This window comes from Zootoca vivipara, chromosome 6 (assembly GCF_965207765.1).
Source record: "Zootoca vivipara chromosome 6, rZooViv2.hap1.1, whole genome shotgun sequence".
Taxonomy (NCBI): domain Eukaryota; kingdom Metazoa; phylum Chordata; class Lepidosauria; order Squamata; family Lacertidae; genus Zootoca; species Zootoca vivipara.
The window spans coordinates 32771428-32786911 of record NC_142589.1 but is presented as its reverse complement, the minus strand read 5'-3'; the positions used below and the strand labels follow the sequence as shown (position 1 = coordinate 32786911).

Here is a 15484-nt window from a genome sequence, read left to right as displayed (position 1 = left end):
TGTTTTAGTTTAGTGGACTTGACATATATCCACTTCTGTAGTTGCTGGTTCGTCTTTCCGTCTGCCTTTCTTGGTTAGATGGAGAGGTCGTGTTTGGAAGCAGCCATCTTCCTTGGCTTCCAATTGGCCCTTCACACTTAGAAAGAAAAATCGCTTGATAAGGAACTCTTGAGAAAATAAAGTATTGGACTTGTGGCAGGAAGATACGAGTCTAAAATAGGATGAAGTGAGGCAAACAAAGAGGACAAATGCTTGCTATCTGAAAAGATTAGATAATTCCTTAGCAGATTGCTTTGGAGCCTGTCAGGCTGCTGAGCTGTGGGATGTCTCTTACCTGAACTGAAGCTGAGCAGAGCTGAGGTTCTGAAGGGCTCGTACGGAAGTGGAGTCAATTGTTTTAGAAAGTCATTATCTTCTGTTCATAAGGAGGACATTGCTAATGCTTATGGGGTTCCTTGTCTTGGCTCTGTAGCTGACCTTGCTCCACCCTTTTGATGCTCTTTTCTTTTTTAAGAAAGTAAGGAAGTGATGGCAGCTATGGGTGGATGAAAAAAAAAAACCCCAGCTTAGTCCGCATCATAATGCAAACCCATCTAGGCAGCATTCATACGACACTCTATTCCATTTCCCTGACATTACCCTAACTGTTACTTTCCATGTTATAGTCGAATTTTCACATAACATGGAAAGTCACTTCTGGAAACCCAGTGGAAGTGAAGTGCTCATTTGCGTGTTAATTGCTTCTGAGAAAACCCCGTTTGCAACTCCATTAACTCAGAAAACTTGTAAAGCGACAAAATTTGGGGTGGCACACCAGCATGCAGTTCTTTCCTGCTGTTTTCATGGGTGGGGGAATAATGGGGGAACAAAATAGCACATGTGTAAAAAGGGTGAGGGAGTAGTGATCCAATGATATTTGCCCACTTGTGTGAGTGAGATTGTGGGAAACATGCTGGTAAAAAAAAAAATACTGTTTTGCAATATGAAGAAATAATTTACAGATGTGTGAGTGCATATGCATGCATGATCAGGGACTCTGATGAAGCAGGGTTAACCCCCCCCCCCGCCCCCAGTGCGTAGAGGGATGTACTTGCACTCAAGCAAATTATTGTTATTTATTCATTTATATACTGCTCCATGCCAAAATAGGCTTCTAAGTGGTTTACAAAACAAAAACAGCAGTTTGACAAACATTAAAATATAAACATCAGTACAGTGTTAGCTTGAGTTACAAACACCTCAGGTTACAAACACTTCAGGTTACAAACTCCGCTAACCGGGAAGAGTTACCTCGAGTTGAGAACATTGCCCCAGGATGAGAACACAAATCGTGTGCCAGCGGTGCAGCGGCAGCAAGAGGCCCCATTAGCGAAAGCACTCCTCTAGTTAACCTCTTCCATCCTGTGGAGGCGAGCATCCTTTGCAGCAGGTGATACCAGCAACAAGCCAAGGTTAGCCAGGATAAGTGGGTTGCTAGACAACACGGAAGGCTGGGTGGGAGCTATCAAACACACACACCCTTTGCAGTTCCTGTTCTCGTCATCCATGTCAGGGTCAGACAACAGTGAAATATTCAGCGGCAGAGTGGCTGGGGAAAGCTCTGTCACATCATGACTAAGTAAGTCCATAAACTATCCCAACCGGCCCCCTTCTGCAATGAGACTTCTCTCTTTGAATAATTCATTGCAAATGTCCCATTGCATTAATGCGGTCCTGGAGCAGGGATGTGGAATTTTTTGTAAGGCTTATGCAAAAGAGTTGCTTGGGCATGAGCTTGCATTTCAGTGAAGTGGGGCCTTTGGATTTTTTGCCTGCCTTGTAAAGGTTGGGGAAGGGCAGGGGGAGAGAAATCTGTAAACATGGCGGGAGCACAACTTGAGAAAACAACCACCAAATACCCACTAAAGACCTTATCAGTTAGGCTGCAACAGCAGCAAAGAGAGACATACAAGGAACAGCATCCACTTCTTCAGGGTTTATCAGTGTGGCACAGGTGGTGTTTCAAAGTGACAGCAGGTACCTACTAGTACTGCTATATCCCGCAGCCGCCACCATCCACTCCTCCAAACCCCAGTGGGATGTTCAATTTTAAAGTAATTTCAAACACCATCCAGAAAGTTAATAGAATTCCATCCCAGCTCCCTTTTTAAAGGGAAAAAAATTAGTCTGTTTTGGTACTTTTTTGTCAGAGCCCATAGAGTCCCTTAACAAATCCAGTTCACTTTTGAAAGGCCCTTTACAAGCACAATGGCAGAATTATCACACCGCTGCCAAAAGCATTTGCTCTTGGTTAATTCTAATATCTCTGCATACATATGCTTAGGCTGAATGAAGGGACCTTCCCTAGTTAAATCCCACCATCTGCTTTGCTCCCTGCACTCTCGCTTTCATTTGCTTGCCTTCTGCAGCAGAGTGGGAGCCGTCACAGTTGCACAAAACTGAGACCTCGTGCACACCTTACATTCAAAGCAGTATTGTACCACTTTGACTGCCATAGCTTCTCACAAAGAATCTCGGAAACTGTAGTGGGTTAAGGGTGCTGAAAGTCAGTAGGAGACCCCTGTTCCAGTCACAGAGCTACATTTCCCCTGAGTGATTTAGCAAGCAGTCCCTCTTTCCAGGAAGCTCTGGTCTGTGAGGGAACAGGGGCTTGCCAACAACTCTCAGCACCCTTAACAAACTACAGTTTTCAGGATTCTTTGGGGTAAAGCCATAACTGTTCAAAGTGCTTTAAATGTGAGATGCAGATGTGATGTAATGAGAGGGGTATTCATAGGATCAGAGCACCTGTGAGGTTCTAGGTTGGAACATGAGCATGTAGAATCGTAGCAGATGGGTATTTTGAGGACTGAAAACTTTTTACGCCACCTGGAAAGTTCTTGCTTATTCATATCCTGAACCGAGCCATTCCTCTGTCACATTGTAAGTTGGTGTGAGGGATATCCGATAGGTTTGCATGCCTAAAATTCTTCCACATCTTGTGATTGTAAAGGGTGGTCGGGTAGTGATTCTGATTAGGGGCTGAATCTGTAAGCCACCTTCTGGCAAGCATCAGTGCTGGGCTGTAGGACCAGTGGACCATCTGTCTCAGACATCTTGACACTGACCTGCAGCAGCTGTCCAAGATTTCAGACAGGGAACTTTTTCCCAATCCCTACTTGGAGACCCCAGGGATCAAACCTGGGGCCTTCGGCATGAAAAGCAGCTGCTATGGCACAAGACCTTCTCTCCAGGATCCTGTAAATTAGGGGTGGCTAACCCACAGCCAGTGGGCCACATCCCACCTCCATCAGTAATTGTAGCCCCCCAAGATCACCCAAAATTTCTCATTTAAAAACCATCGTATATTTCCAGATTTCTTCAAAGGTCTCTTGCTGTGATGCCAAATGAGTTGTTTTGTCATCCCCCCTCCCCCGCTCCTCCAAATTTATCTCATGTATATGAAAATATTACTTTCATTCTCCATTTGTCACCATCAAATAGTTCAAAGTGAGGGTAAAGCCTGTGGTCTCCTTGCCTGGTTGTTGTGAGACGGTACTGAACTGCAAGTTTAGTCTCTTGAAACAGTGACATTCCACTAATTCAATATTAAAGAGAAGTGCTTTTCTTTCTTTCTTTTTAAAGAAAGGTTCTATTGCACATCTCTCTGCAATAAGCTTCTCCCTCCACAAGGAAATTAATATAATGTAACCATTTTGAAATGCCATATAATAAAAATGAACATGGGTTATCACAACCTGAAAGAAGTGATTAAAAGATCCTGCTTCACTTTCCGTTGTTACGGTGAAAGGGAAGAAGTTCTTTCATAACACAATCTGAGTAATTATCCCCGTAATTCTGGGAGAAATAGAACAAGGCGGGTGATGTAATCTTGTGAAGACGCAAGTGACCTGTTTTGGTTTCTTTGGCAGCAAGTGACCGTTCTTCCCATACCTGTTTTTCTTTTTCTTTTTTGGTTACCGGATTCAGTTGACTTAAGAAACGACCTCTGTTTCACTTAGGCCCAAAGCGATTTCCTAACATTTTATCTTTGTATATTGCTTGACTGGGGGAAACTGAACTGGATTGCCAGAGGTCCCAATGTAATATTAATTTATTAATGAAATGCAAATGAGGTCATGCTAAAAAAGACATAGACAGATGGTTTCTTCTCTTTCCTTTGCCGTCAAGTCAGGAAATGTGATCGGAAGGCAGGATGTGAAATGGCCTTTAAGTGGCGGCAGGCTTGGAACTAGCTTAAGGGGTGTCAAAATTGTCATAGGCATTTGGACACTGGCAAAATTAATGACTGATGAAGAGTGGCATGCAAATTATGAGTGAATGGCACCTGCCTCCATTGTCGAACATGCAGTTATTTATCTGCATCTCCCCGGACACACCTGGCATGCCAAGTGACGTGAATGAGAGTCCGTTGACCAGATTGTGTTGTATCTAACATAGTTTTATTCAAAGCAAAGATGTACTGTAGCTGCAGAGTAGATTCTTCCTTTTCATGTTTTGTTCTTCCTGCTCACACTTCCCTCATCTTCCTGCTTGACACTTTGGGCCATGCAACCTGACCTGTAGAGATCAGGTTCAATCTGAGTCAGCCATTGCCCAGAACCTTCTGAATATGGGGTTCCGGTTTCCGCCTGCAGGAATGGCGGACCTGTTTTCCATCTCTCTGACCTTCGTAAGGAATTTGGCGGTTGCTAGGGGAGTAAATGGCAACCCCCTACCCTCTCCGGGGGTTACGGAGAGGGGCCGCTGGCCCGCGATGCCCCCAGACCCACTCCGACTGTTTTTGGAGTGGGGGGAGCTTGGGCTGAGCACTTACGACGGCCAGGACTCCCGGACGCTAATCTGCATGGCGGGGATTTCCATGGTTAAAGAAGATAATTAGGCTTAAATCTATGGACATACTTCAGAAGGAGGGGAAGAAGCGCTGTTTACTGCTGAGAATTTTATGCTGCTGAGCGAGAGGAGTCAAAGAATGTACGGCATCTGGAAGAAGGATTGATGGGGACGGAGCGATAAGGGAAGCAAGTTTTTATTTTTTCTTCATATTGTTGCCTCGTATCTTCCCGGACGCGATGTCCTGGCTTGTTTGGAGTGAAAGAGAAGCAAAAGACTGTGTGAGTTGAACTTTATAACTGAGCATATTTCTTAAAGATGTGAAGTTGCCGATGAGAAAAGCCCCCCCCTAGTCAGACGGAAGGAGTTCTGGACGCGTTCGGAGGATTTATGAGCTGTGACGCACTTTAAATTGGAGCAGCGACCTGAAGCTAAGTTCAGCTATAGGGCAAGGAGATCCATTAATTTACCAAGAGTTCATGGTTGGATGTTTGGGTCTCCTGCCTGAAAAAGCTGTAAATTCTATAAAGATAAATAAATCGTAAATCTTCATGGCTATGAGAGAAAATGAAAGTGATTTGAGCCTTTTAAGATGGCGCTGCTACTCCGTCGCAACAGGGAGCTCCACTAAGAAGATTTATGGGGAGGCTGGACTGATTAACTCACACAGGAGAAAGAACATCTGTGAAACTTTGTTTGACATTTATCTCAGCAGCTGGAACAATCGGATGAAAGTGGAAAACATCTAGGTGACTGTAAGGGGAAGATTTGGAATATTATGAGCTTGGAGGACGATTTGAACTTTAGAAATAAGACGGCAGTGGACAGTTGCGAGGAATTCCCAATTTCTTGAAGCATGGGAACCCAAAAATAAATTATTTAGATGATTTGGCATAACATTCGGTTTGATTGATATATATATGTGTATAATTTGAAATATTGAATGTGATATAATTGGTTTTAATTGGAAAATTAATAAAAATATTTTTTTTTAAAAAAAAAGAAAAGAACCTTCTGAATATGCCCAATTTGGCTCAGGCTTCAACCAAATATGCTGTACAGCCTTAACTAAAACAACAATGAAGGGCCAAAGCTCAGTGGTAGAGCATCTGAGTTGCAAGCAGAAGGTCCCAGATTCATTCCCCAGCATCTCCAGATAGGAGATGCCTGAAATTCTGGAGAGCCACTGCTAGTTCACATAGACAGTACTGAGCTAAATGGACCGATGGTATGACTCAGTATAAAGCAGCTTGCTATGATCCTATGAACTGCAGATAGAATTACCAAATCAGAGATAGGGCAGAAGGGCACAGTGCAAGTGGTCAGCAAAAGTCAAAGCAAGCAAATGATGGAAGCAGCCAATGTCCATGCCTCCTGAATAACAGAAGGGGTAGAGCATTCCAAATAGTAGGTGCTACCACAGAGAAGGCCCTGTGTCCATGCTTTTACAAGAGCAAGTGATGACCACCAACTTGGATAGCTTTAAACAAGGATTAGACAGTTTAAAGGAAGAAAAGGCTACCAATGGCTACAAGCCAAGGCGGTTATACCTCTGAAAACTATTGATTCACAGGTGGAGAGAGTGCTGTTGCTCTTGGGTCATGCTCGTGGGTTTCCATACAGAATTGGTTGGCCACTGTGAGAACAGGATGGTGGACTAGATCAGTGGATCCCAAAGTGGTGGTGGGATTACCTAGAGGATTCTAAGAGGCAAGGAGTCAGCAGGGTGTGTGTGTGTGTGAAAATGAAAATGACTTCCAAATTTTGACCAAGTTCATAAGTTTTGCTGAATGAATTAAACTAAATAGTTTTAGTTGTATTTTGAATAACTGTGCAATTAATTGTTGCTGTTCTGAATTTTATTGTGTTGTTATCTTCCTTAGTGGATTGTGTAAACTGCTATTCCGAATAATGCTTTTTACAGAGTAGGGAATGGGGCACAGGGGATGTGTTTATGGGACCAAGGGGATCGTGGCCTGAAAAGGTTTGGGAACTGTTGGACTAGATTTTTCTTTGGCTCCATCCAGCAGGGCTAATCTTATGTATGTTCTCACAGAAGGAGTGCAAGGATATCGTAAGACTCCAGCCCTCTCCTCAGAAGGAAACTGGGGGATAGGGTTGTGTGGCAATGTCCCTCCTTCCCATGTAATCAAGACTCATGACACAGTGATTGAGATTTAATTGGGTGGTTAAGGCCACAACTTTATTAATTAAGCATGTTGAGCGGAATTGGCTTAGGCGTTGGAACCTAACGGACTATATCCGACTCCAACCCGTGTGTTGGAGTCCTTGAGAAGTTAACCACCAGAAAGGAGCCCCGCGATGTAGATCTACTAGAGCTCCTCCTGTGGCCACCGAAGGGGCGTGTCCTACGGCCCAGGCAACTCCAGGCTCAGGACCAAGCGATGCCCCCGGAATCCTTTAACGGAATTACTTCTCCAATTTTGGGCAGCTGGTGACGTAATCAGCCCCTCCTCCATCTATTGTTATGCAAATTTCATAACAACCTAACCGCCACTCAAGGCCCCCCAGCTCCGGCGAACAAGGAAGTAAAGAGGGCTGCTTCCCGCCTGCGGGGAGCTTTAAACTTGGCGGCTCCGCCCCGACCACTCTCATTGGCCGGTCGGGGGTGACGCAGGCAGGAAGCCACCATCGCGTAGGGGCTGAACTCGCAGCCCCTACGCGGTGGTGCAGTCGGTCGGCCCACAACCCCACCTCCGTCGCAGGCGCGGAAGTGGCTATGCTATGAAACCATCTGGTGGGAACCTACCCTCCCTCCCTTCCCAGTGGGATTCCTCTGCGCTTGGTCCTTTGTTGTTTCTTCTTCTTCTTCTTTCATTTTGTAAAATGGTTTGGAAAGAATGCTTCTGTCAATACACCAGTCTCCCTTTCTGATTAAATCTCACCTCCTTTACTCAAACAAGAAGTTCTTCATTTCCTGCCTGTGCCCGGAGAATTAGTATCTGAAGGCATAAGGCTTTTACCAGTAGATCACTGTCTCTAGGCTAGTAGCAATCAATACAAACTGCATTGTTCACACACACACACACACACACACACACACACACACACACCAATAGGGGTCCACATCAGCAGGGTGACTTGTCTCTGCTTAACTTGAGCCCCTGGACCTGGGTTTTTCTAGATGGTATTTCTCTTTTAAACAAGAAGGTTTCCCAGTCTGCTAAACAGAACAGTCAACAATCCATTACATCGGACTGTGCAGGTCACCAGAAAGCAAAGTGCTTCTTTGCAGAGAAATTAGCTGCACGGTTGCACACCTTTTGGCTATGCATACCATCTGAGCCAGCATGTATGAACCACTGAACTGATGTGTCTGAAAGCTTGTTTTTGTTCAGATAGATAACCAGCTAAAGGGACAGTCAGCAATTCTTTGGGACTTATGGGATAAAACGGGATGGGGAATATATTTATTTATTTTTCACTGAGCCAGCACCTGCTTGTTTCGGCTTGGGAACACATAGGCTCCAGAATTCCACAAAATGAACAGAAAGAAAGCTAATTCTTCAGCTGTATACTGAGGGAGTGAAGGTATATTTGTAACTGACTTCATTGGGTGTCCCTTGCCAACTCTTTAATACATGAAGTGGCCGTTATATGGACTGAAATCATTGATTCATCCACCTCAGTATTGCCTACACTGACTGTCAATCACTGTCAGTCGGAATAGATAATACTGTACTAGCCTAGGTGAACAATTGCTTCCCATGTTTCTTATGTCACTCAGCATCAGATTCCTGTCTGCTATATGGGAATAGTAGCAGTGACCTACCTTAAAGAGTTGTATGTAAAGACTGAATAGGTAAGTGGTGAAGTTTTCAATGTTAAGATGTTAAGTGGTAGTAAGTTGATCAACAGGATGAGACAAGTCATACAAAGGAAAGAAAGGGAGATGGGGCTTATCAATTCCACCTTTTACAACTCCTAAATGAGAAACATCTCAGCAGTCCATTCTTCGTTGCACGTTCTGTCCAAACATGTTCTGTGAATAGGTGTTTGTGCGCTCTGATTCTCCGTATTGATCTGCCTTGTGTACTTGGTTCCTTCCTCACTTTGTATTTAATGGCTGTGATTTTTCAAAAACTGTTCCCCCACCCCCACCCCACCCCATTTCTGTTGGGGCCTGCAAGAAAGAAGGTTGTCTTATTTCTATAGGGCAAAATTCTAAAATCCACAATGCCCTTGTTGTCAAACTTGAGTTGAGCTTTGCCACAGAGCAATTCAGAAGCTGTTGTTGTGGCTATAGCTCATATGCATTGTTTTGGCAGTGATTGTGTGCAGTGCTGCTTTGTTAAGTGACTTTCCTACCAGAAACCTGCTTACAAAGCAGCTACTGCACCCTGCAGGGTTGATGCTTCCACTCAATAGCTGTTGAGCAGAGGCATTGATCCTGTGAGGTCAGTCAGGTAGGACAATCAGCCAGCCAGCATTGGGCTCCTACCTTCTCCTGGGAAGATGCAGCCAAAGCTCAGGTAGCACTTAGTCATTTCATGGGTTTCTCCACCTGCCCATCTATCTTTCCTGCCTGCCTGATGCGTCACTCCCTGACAGACCCAGATTGCTCTTGACCTTACACTGTGAACCATGTCTCAACCCAACTTTGAATTCCTCCAAATAGTCCTGTTTTGGCTCAGTGTACAACCCTAGCATTCAGAAGTATATTATCACCAGCAGTGGAAATATAACTGTCCCTCATGCCTTGTAGCCACTGGCAGACTTAACCTCTTTGAATTTGTCCAATCCACTTTTAAAACCATCCAAGTTGATAATCAGATAATTATGACAACCCAAATACAGGCATCATGCTATTCTTGCACAGATAATATAAGCACCTCATAATGTGCGGTACATCCCTTTGTGAGTCTTACCCTGGATGAATCGCTTTGAGAACTGCATTCTCTATTTCTTCCCAATTGGCATTGCCTAGTGTTTTCCTATGAGCTTCTTTTCAAGGGCAATAAAAACAATAGATAAACCTCCTCCTAAATCTTCCCTCTCTGCTTTATTCTTCTTCTCCTTTCCAAATAGCTGCCTTTAAGTAAGAGATATTAGTATTATCACTGGCTCTGAGTAGGGATGGCTCCAGTTACAACATGAACATTGTTTAAAAACAGCTTTCTCCCCTTTCTCAATTGGAGAGGTTCTCTGTTAATTCCAAGCACCAAGAGACAAATCAAGAGGTTTGGCAATGCTAGGGAACTAACACCGCTAATTTGAGAGTCAGATATATACATTTTAGCTGCCAAGAGTATGCAATACAGGCGTCTCATTACATTTTATTTCCTTCACATCGACTTGTAGAGCAGTTAGTCTTCTTCCAGCAATTTCACCTCTGGGTTCGTGCAGCGAGAAGGGGGCAGAAGGCAACCAGCATGCGTCTACTCTGTCTCTTCTCTTCATTGTCATTCCATCTCCGTAACAGGGACGTGGGGGTATTTGCAATTCTCCCTTTTGTTAGCTTTCCATTCAAATTTTGTCAATCAAAGTGAACACATGGTGGTCATTTAGAAGTCACAAGGAAGCTCAGCAATGGAAAGAAATGGCAATCAAGAAGCAAACTTCAGGGTTGAATCCTGCATTTTACTTACACCTTACACCTCTGCTGCAAGGATGGGAGAGGAATGTGATTCAGTTCACATTTAAAGGCAAATCTACCTAATTTTCACTTTTGGAAGCAATGTGAGAACTGGAACAATGCAAATGCTACCAAATTCACGTTTCTGCCATTTTTGCAGTGCAGTTCTCCAGGCAAGTAAGGTGTACAAAAAAGCATATACTAGCTAGGGCAATATGCACATACAGACACATATGGAGAAAAGCAGGGCTGTCTTAAGGGTATCCAGTGCCATGGTGCAAAATCCCTCTGGCACCCACCCCCGCTTGCTAGGCACCGTTGGAACGGCGGCTAGCAAGCCTGCTGTTGCGAGGGGACATGGCAGGAACAGCGCACCGAAAGGAGCCATTTTGGGCGCTGCTCCCGCTGCCCCCCTTGCCTGGGCGGGCTTGCTAGGCGCTGTTGGAACGGCGGCTAGCAAGCCTGCTGTTGCGAGGGAACATGGCAGGAACAGCGCACCGAAAGGAGTCATTTTGGGCGCTGCTCCCACCGCCCCCCTCACCTGGGCGGGCTTGCTAGGCGCCGTTGGAACGGCAGTTAGCAAGCTTGCTGTTGCGAGGGGACGTGGCGGGAACAGCACACCGAAAGGAACCCTTTTGGGCACTGCTCCTGCCGCCCCGAACTTGAGCAGCGTGCGGGGCTGCTGATGGGGGGGCGCCCTGGCCCACTGTGCCAAATGGAAAGGACACCCCTGGAGAAGAGAAGAATAGGATGTGGGACACTGTGTAAAGCAGGCTTCCTCAAACTCGGCCCTTCAGAGGTTTTTGGTCTACAACTCCCATGATCCCTAGCTAGCAGGACCAGTGGTCAGGGATGATGGGAATTGTAGTCTCAAAACATCTGGAGGGCCAAGTTTGAGGAAGCCTGGTCTAAATCTATCCCCTTCATTAATGTACTTAAAAATACCTGAATATATGTTAATATATCTTAGGCTTTTTGACATCTATTGGACTTGATACTTTTAGCTGCATTATTGATGCATTATATTGTATCATCTGTTGTGCCAATTTTATGTTATGTAGAAATCATGCCCCCCCCCCTTTTATTTTCTTCTGTTTCTTTGGTCTTTATTAATGGGGAAAGAATGATTAAAATGCATATATTAGTGAAAATAATATGCAAAATGCATTACGTCAGAGGAAACTGCTTTGCAAACATATATATTGGGCAACATGGCCTGCAAAAATGTGTATATTGGGAGAAATTCAGATGCATTTTCATGAGGACCTTTTTTTAAAAAAAAAGCAACAACACCAATTGATGTAAAAATGTGAAGAACAAAACTTAAAACTAGAAAAATGAGAAACTAATAAAACAAGAAACTAAACTATACTGATAGACATTCCAAGCTCTCCAAAGAAGACAGCAAGGGAAAGCAAAAGTTAGTCTGAAGTCTCTCACTGCAAACTCTCACTTTTCAATGCATTCACCAGTAAAATACCTATTTTATATGCATCTTTTATGTAAAATTTTGTGAGCAGTCCCCCCCCCCAACTGAAAAAGCACTGCAAAATCTATAGATGAGCATAATCTGACTGGGAACTGCATGTTGATCTGTAAGAAAGGCCATGTGTGTTGGGATGAGAAAAAAAAAGGACCAAATAATTTCTTCCAGTACTTCTATCTGTCAATTTCAATTTCTCTCGGTTTCCTCCCCCCCCCCCCCAGTCTTCAGTTCACCACAGCTCTGCACCAGCTTTGGCTTTTTTAAAAATCCTTATGAAAATTCATCAGTATTTTTCATTCACACATCCCCTAGTGTGCATATTTTTGTGTGCAACATCGTATGGAAATCACATACAGTGGAACCTCGGTTTCTGAACACCTCGGTTTACAAATTTTCGGTTTACGAACGCCGCGGACCCATCTGGAACGGATTAATGCACTTTCCATTACTTTCATTGGGAAAGTTCGCTTCAGTTTATGAACGCTTCAGTTTATGAACAGACGTCCGGAACCAATTACACCCATGCTTCGGGTTAAGTACGCTTCAGGTTGAGTACTCCGCAGACCCTTCTGGAACGGATTAATCCACTTTCCATTACTTTCAATGGGAAAGTTTGCTTCAGTTTATGAACGCTTCAGTTTATGAACAGACTTCTGGAACCAATTGTGTTCATAAACCGAGGTACCACTGTACTTTATCTTTTTTCCTCCTGTAGTACAACAATATTGTTTAAATTCAGTGGTCTGATTCACACACAACACTAAATTGTGGTTTATTAAAGGATGGTTTATTAACCCTTGATTTAGAATTATGCATGACTGCAGAACCAGCAGCTTAACTGTGGTTTGGTTAGTGCCAACAAGCCACAATCCAAAACCATGGTTTGTTGTTGGCTTATGAACTTTATTTTGTTTTGTCTGAGGCTTGGTGTTACGTGTGAACTGCACACCCATCCTTAACCATGCTCTGTTTTGCCAGCCCAGATGCTCACCAACATGTGTTAAGATGAGTTAGAAAACAACTCAAACTTCGGAGGAATCAATCATGAAGGGATGATACATGGTTGACTCATGGATTCTTAAACAAAGCATGGGTTAGCATTTTGTGCAAACCAGGCCAATGCCTGTGCTTGCATAGTATAAATTACAGAGTACAGAGAACTCTGATTGTTTGTGGAGGGGAGGGGCTACTAGCAATAGGATGGCTTTAATCATTTTCAAATACTGCTTTGGAAGCAATCAGCTGCCTTTTCAGTAAGGAGTGTGAATAGCAAAAATCCTGACTCTTCTTTTTTTCACTACTCTTCAGTCAACAGACAATGAAAGATGGTGCCTATTGCACAGGGTCTGTTTAGCCAGAGGCTTTGCTGTTTCTTTTCAAGCAGCAGAGGACAGGAATCCTAACCTGCGGAGCTGCAGGAGGTAGGGGCAGTGGAAAAAAGGGGGAATGAATTTTGAGATACAATACTTTGACCGCTCTGTTGCTTGCACTTAAGTATGCCGAATCCTGCTGGTTTGCAACTGTTACAAGGACTGCACAGCTTCTCGCCATGTACTCTTTATTTTGTGGAGCTGTGCCTGGGGCTTTCTATGAGCTGAAGCTGGCTTAAAACATGCGGATTTTTTCTTTGCCTGAGAAGAAAGAGTAGGTCTGGTAATGAGGAAGTTCTACAGGTATTCTGTGTCTCTCAATTTCCACTGACTGACTGATTTGAGGCACGGGTCTAGCTCACATATAATGTGCATTTACTGTATGTATGTGTAAAGGAAACTTCCAGACTGTCACAATTTAAAGGAAGAATTCAAGGACAGAGCAGCAAATTCAGCTTGCACAATTAGAGTTGATTAGGTGGTCTTGTGCAACAAACCCACAGTGTGGGACTTTGGGTTCCAACTCTGCCCTGTGCGGCACTCTTGGAGTTTTCAAGTTGATGACATTTTGGTGCTGCTGTGATTTCTATTGTACTGAGTTAGTTTGCTGCTGGTGACTTTCAGTTGTATTCATTTTTGTTTTTATGATCTTGCTTTGGATACACTTGTGTCATGAAACTCTTATCTAAACAGATGTGTTTTGAATAGATGCTTAAAGTCAAATGCAGTTGCCTGAGAACATACCCTCACATCCCATTTTTTTGTGTGTGAGAAAGCATGGTGGCCATTTTGGGCACAGCGATCTTGCCCCCCCCCACTTTTGTGGTGCCCCAAAACACACATTTTGGGTGCCGTGCTCTCATGCAAGAGCATGGCCCCAAGAAAGCGTGACTTTTGTGGCTGTGGTCTTGCATGGGTCACATGCAAGGAAGACATGTGTCCCAATTTTCCGCACATCCCAGTTGGAGGGTATGTGAGAGTAAGTGTTCCAGAGTATCCCAGATGGCCAGTGCAACAACAGAGAAGGCCCTGCTTCTGTGATGATACAATATGAGGATGGTCATGGTACATCTGGCGGGGCCTCTTCTGAATACCATAGGGATTGACTGAGTCTATGAAGGTGTTTCTCCAGTCCTGGTCCCAAGCTGTTCAGGGCTTTATATGTCAACAAAAGTTTGAACACAACCTCAAATTTGAACTCTCCTTCCTCTTCTTAACCCACCAAAACTTATCAGACCTGTGTTGCCCCACTGTAAACCCAAAGAGTATTATGCAATATGCTCTCCTCCTCGTTTCCTAGGTGGGCACAATCTCTGGAGATTAGGTTATTTAACTGCACTGGCTCAGCAGGAACAGGTCTGCTTTGTGGATTCTTAACTGAGCAGAAGGTCTCTGTTTCTGAGCCTGCCCTGCCTGCAAGCTCATGTAAGTACCTTGATTTTGAGGAGAGGGTTTCTCCCAAACTCTACTTCATGTCACAGTTTTGCTTTGCTGTGTGCTGTGTAAAGTCAAGAGGAAGCATGTGAACCCTAGTTCATAGGAGTTATTTGCAATATGAGGAAGAAGGAAGGCCATAGTTCAGTGGTGGAACATCTGCCTTGCATGCAGGAAGTCCCAAGGTCCAGTTCCCTGACATCTTCGGGTAGGGCTGTGAAAGACAATGGCATGAAACCCTGGAGAGCTGCTCCCAGTCAGTGCAGACAGTACTAAGCTAGATGGACCAAAGAGTCTGACTCACATGCTAAAACCCAAAGAGTATGAGCTATGTTGCTACATAACTGGAAATGGGTATTTTGCAACTGGTCACCTTGGCTGCAGCTAGTGCTCTAGTTCTTCAGGTGCATGTTGAAGAGCTATTGGTCCCTTTGGGTTGCCTAGTAACTGAATGAGATGTTTCCAGCTTCAAAATCTGATATTTTATTTTTAAAAAATTATTTGGGGAAAAGAGAGTTTTTCAACCTAAGGTGATTCAGTAATAGATCTCCTGCACTGCAAGCAGGGATGAGGGAATTAGAATACAATATATTCCAATTAGGAATCCTATTTATACCCTGATTTTTCCCTCTTCCTCCAAGGAATTTTGAGTGGAACAACTGATGCAGGTGGAACAATTGATGTGACGCTTGTCTCTATAAAGTTGGAGAAAATCCAGTGCACAAAGCAAGAGGTTTCTGTATCCTCAGCCTTTACACAAATGCG

At 44.0% G+C, this 15484-nt stretch overlaps 1 protein-coding gene across 2 annotated transcripts in view; it reads left to right on the top strand.

Moving 5' to 3' along the window:
• The window catches only part of CDH13 (cadherin 13), a 606507-nt gene that overhangs the window by 71090 nt on the left and 519933 nt on the right, over positions 1-15484 (top strand). The window contains exon 2 of one of the 2 annotated variants that reach the window (XM_088671925.1): positions 14586-14710. The exons of the other annotated variant lie outside the window; for it this stretch is intronic. The gene's annotated coding sequence lies outside the window, so the exon portion shown is untranslated. The remainder of the gene's footprint in view (positions 1-14585; positions 14711-15484) is intronic. 2 annotated transcript variants of the gene reach the window in all.